Source organism: Lissotriton vulgaris, unplaced genomic scaffold (genome assembly GCF_964263255.1).
Source record: "Lissotriton vulgaris unplaced genomic scaffold, aLisVul1.2 SCAFFOLD_777, whole genome shotgun sequence".
Lineage (NCBI taxonomy): Eukaryota > Metazoa > Chordata > Amphibia > Caudata > Salamandridae > Lissotriton > Lissotriton vulgaris.
In genome coordinates this window covers 769,332-773,778 of record NW_028246192.1, presented here as the reverse complement: position 1 = coordinate 773,778, position 4,447 = coordinate 769,332, and positions in this window count along the sequence as shown.

Here is a 4,447-nt window from a genome sequence, read left to right as displayed (position 1 = left end):
ATTATTTTTCTTTTTTGATTTGTTCTTTGTTCTCTTCGTCAGCCTGTTAACAATAAAAAAAATTCAACAAAAAAAAAACAATAAGAAAAAACCTCAGGACAAAAAAAAACAAGAAAAGATGAAAAAAGGAAAAGTAGAGACAGGAAGTTAGATAAAGTATATGTACGAATATACATCAAATAACAAGACGGAATATAGAATCCAAGAGAAAAGAAAAGTCTTGACTTGATTAGGAGAAAAACAAAGAAGTGACAAGCCATGCCTACAATACGAGAAAAAGCAATGAAGTAAGGAAAACAATGAGAGGAAGACGAAAGGAGGAGAAGGAATGACACCTGACTGAGAACTACTGAAAAACGAATAGGAAAGGGGAAAGCCTAAGCAAAACCAAGAAAAGGATAGGAGGTGTAACAATGGAGAAGAAGATATACTTACAGTTGAGAGAGAACGGGGGGATACGACCAGGAACAAAACCAGGAGACTAGGAGGGAGGGAGGGGTGAAGCCACATCGGGCAAGGCAAGACTTCAGGGCAGCACGTGGACGACCAGGAGAGCCCCACGGAATACAGGGTAAAATCTACGGATGATAAGGAAGGAAGGACATCAGAGAAAACAGGATGTATGTAACAAATGCAAAACAATGAGTAACAATGAATAATACAACAAGTGCAAGATAGGGAATGCATTAACATAAACAATAAGCATAGGAAATGCATCAGTGAGGATGAACAGGGAAAGGGAAAAGAACAAGGCCGTTGAGAACAGTGAACTCACACAAATATTTGATGGCCGCAATGTTCAAGTACTTAATGAAGATGAGGGCCCAGAAAGATCCATATCAGAGGATTCGTATGAGTTCAGGAAACTTCGAAGGCGTAGGGGGTCTTCATAAGTCGTCGTCTTGTTGTTATGAGTAACCTTAAAAAGGCACGGATGAAAGATGCCATACCGGGCCCCAATGGAGCGAAGCTCAGGTCGCATGTTAAGGAAATCTTTGTGACGTCTAGCAGTGGCCTTGGCATAGTCCGGCACGAAGAATAAAGAAGAACCAGACCAGGTGAGACGAGGAAAGGCCCTAGCTGCCGACAAAACCTTTAGAAGGTCTGTATATTCCAGGAAGTAGATGATGACTCCTCTCGGCCTAGGTGAAGATGAGGTGGAGGAGGAAGGTCGGATAAGTCTGTGAGCACGTTGAATATTGAGCACTGTGCCCCCTGGAAGTTGCAGAAGCTTAGGAAGGAATGACTTGAAGAAGGCAATGGGGTCAGTCCCCTCACTTCCTTCCCCCAGGCCATAGATACGCAAATTATTGCGCCGATTGCGGTTTTCAAGGTCCTCGACTTGACGCTGAAGGGAGGAGACTTGTGACGACAGATAAGAAACCTTGGCAGATGATTCTTGAAGAGAAGAGACACTTTGCTCCACTGAGGTGAATCTGGTATCCATGCTCGACCAATTGTCCGTTAAAACTTGAAGTTTGGCGTTGGTCTCCTCCAAAAAATGACGAAGAGCCCTGATTTCCTCCAATAATAACTCCACAGAAACCGGAGATAAGGGCTTGGGCGGGGAAGGAGGGTCTTTTTCCAACCTCTTGGCATTGAGTTTTCCTGTGTTCGTGCTAGGTTGCTCCATCGCAGACATCGAATCTTGAGCAGTAGAGAGGTGAGAAGCTTCAAGTTTAGCAAAGGCAGAAAACAGCTTCGAATTTTTGAGCAGAGCGTGTGAGGAGGTTGCAGAGCTAGAAGGCTGCCTATTCCTGCCCATGAAGTAGAAATAGCATATAGCAGAAGCAAGGAGCATGGGTGCAAGGAGACAGCGTTAATATGCGAACTTGTCCAAGAAAGAGGCCTAAAGAGGTAAAAGGAGCATAAAAAAAAGTGGAGCTATGAGGAGAAGTAAATTGAAACTCCAATGCTTAAAATGGCCGCCACTGCTGAAGCAAAGGGAGTCTCTGCAAACGTCATGAAGGCAAAGAAGGGCAACGGTGCTACAGAAAAGTAAAACGATGAACCAAGGTGCGAGAGATAGTAATTATTTGGCCTTTAAAAATGATAAAAGGAGATAGGATAATCCGTGGGCAAAAAGGAGAGCAAAATCATCACGCTGACGTGAGAAGGAAAGGAGTACAAAATGGCAGCCATGGCCGTTGGAGACTTACACCACCAAATTCGGGGTCTAAACTGCTTCAAAAGTCAATGAAATGCTCCTCAGTGCATGCCTGCCACCTTCCGACTGCATACCTTGTCATCCGTGATGAAAAACGATGACGAAAACCACGGGTCTCACTGCCGTCCTCGGGCGCTTACCCTTCAGACGCCATGCCCGTCCGGCGCCAAGCCACGCCCCCATATCAGATTCCATTTCTTGAGCATTTTTTTCGTACTGTACTTGTGTTATGTGTGTCTGAAATGCCTAATGATCGTGATGAAACGTAAAAAAGGATGTTTGTACTTTATATTTTATGTGTACTGTTTTGAACTCTTTCAACTTGATGAAAAATCAAGTTGGAGAAACAAAATGTGGTGAACCCAGACTGGTGAATCTTCAGCTTGGTAAAATTCCAGCAGAACTAACTGCAACTTTGAAAAAGATCGTTTTTTTTTGCTAAAAACAGTACCAGACACAACTGAAAAAAACCCATAAATATACAAAAAAAGATTTTTTTTTCAATTCTTCAAATGCCATGAATAGAAAATGTAACATTATTTCAATTCAAATGAGGTGTGGTCCATTATCTAGCTCATAGTAGTCTTTTTTTGTTTTTTCTAAGGCAGGGGCTGCACTGTCTGTTAGGAGACATATGGTTTGCTTACATTGGGCTTAGAATCCACCCATTGCTTGCCATTGGTTCACTTCAATGTCACTCTCATTTGCTTTCTTCTTATTTATCAGCTTCTGTGGACTTTTCCTCCTCTTCTGGTGTTTGCTCCTTCCCTGGAGCATATACCCATTACTTGTGCCATTCCACTCTTCCCTTTTCAAGTGATACTTTTTTCATTTTTGTTATACACTCAACAAGAGTGCTTTGTGTTCCTCATTCGTGCCTGTGTGGTTTTCCCCTCACCCACTTACTTTGGTTGCCGTTCTTGATTTGTGCTTGATCACCTTGGGGATAGCGAGACCACTGCCATGGAAAGAATAGACATATACGTAAGGGAACATGTTCCACTCCCTGTTTCGAAGAGCCTTGTCCCCTGTGTTCCTGAATGAGTGTGCCCATCACTCGCTGGGGCCCCGCCCTCCACCCCAAGCCATGGCATGACCAATAGTGACCTGTCTCCTTAACTATAAGAAAAGAGACACCATCCTAAAAATCAGCTGTGAAGGTTGAGACATTTAGTATCAAGGACAATAGATTTCGTGGTATCACAACTTTATGCTGACCAATCAGACGGTTCGCAGGGACAGCTAAGTGACTATGCCAGAAATGTACCTAGCCAAGCTACGCATCTCTTTGAATGCAAATATAATCTCTTTACTGACGTTAAAGCAACTCTGACATTTTCATGCAAACTTGTGGCCTCCCAGGGTGGGGAGGGGTGCACCAGACTTCACCCGAGATTACACAGAGTGGTATATCTCAGTGACAATGATTGACTACCATCCTCCCTTGCTTCTATTGGAGACCACCATAAAATTGTTAACTGCAAGTCAGTGAGTTTGATACTGCACATGTAGAGCCCTTGAGTGGCCAAGGTGTATCAGGCATGCCCCCAAGCAGTCAGCCGTCGACTGCGATGCCTCTCCTGGCCCCAACTTGGAGTCTGGAATCCTGGACAACTACTGGTCAGGTCCCCTATGATGTTGCTTACTCTTACCCTGTTACCCCTTGGCTGTTTGCTAGGCCTACTGATGCCAGAGGGATGTATTCCTCGATCTCTCTTGACTGTTCACACATTGGAATGTGATGGGGGTGGCTATTGACAGTTCAACTAGATAGGGGGGTTGAAGTGGGTGGCAGGAAGGGGGACTTTACTGTTGTTTTCACTGTGTTATATTATTGCAGAGCATACACTCACCTTCACCCTGCAGCACATCCACAGCTCCTCAATGCAATCGGTGTGATCACTATGAGCTCTACTGGCAACCTCTACAACATCTTACACTAATATGTCAGCCCTGTTGTATTTGCTTATCGACATAGCATTGACATTTGCTGCCTGCAGGAACTCCATCTAACTATCCCTATACATCTTCGACTGCAGATCGGTTGGCATGCAGAAACATACACAGAGGTATAATCTAACTATGCACGCGGTGTGGCTATTCTTATTTGCAAAGTCCTCTAGTGGCAAACCCACACATCCATATGCGACAAACAGGGCAGATATGTCGTTCGCAGGGTTCACTTCTGGACATACCGCTCACCCTGGCCCCAGTATAAAGACCTAATGTTGGCCCCCCGGCCTTTTTATAGAAATATGCAACCAGATCCAGTGCAAGGTC